Source organism: Penaeus monodon, chromosome 32 (assembly GCF_015228065.2).
Source record: "Penaeus monodon isolate SGIC_2016 chromosome 32, NSTDA_Pmon_1, whole genome shotgun sequence".
Lineage (NCBI taxonomy): Eukaryota > Metazoa > Arthropoda > Malacostraca > Decapoda > Penaeidae > Penaeus > Penaeus monodon.
The window spans coordinates 29,799,547-29,799,899 of NC_051417.1; positions in this window are offsets into that span (position 1 = coordinate 29,799,547).

A 353-nucleotide genomic window follows, 5' to 3' on the forward strand; every position below is an offset into this window, starting at 1 on the left:
TTACTTTATTTCTCTATTATCCGGACAGAAATATATCAATCGGTAGTCAGCACGGTATGGCCTCTCATTCTGATTCTACAGCAACTTCTACGTTTTCTGTATTACGGGGTCGGTTATAAGGTTATATAGCATTAGCTAATATTGATATTTATTTTGTGTGCATCCTGTGACCGCTAACAAATAAAAGTCTATATTTACCCTTATAAACATATGTTGTGGTTGGTGTTATTTTTCTGTTAGTCATAGTCAGAAGATTTTGTGTTATTTGCTTTTCTATTAGCAATACATGTTGATTTTCATTCAAAATACCTTTCCGTTACGTAACTATGTATGCTGCATCATGGTGTATTCGG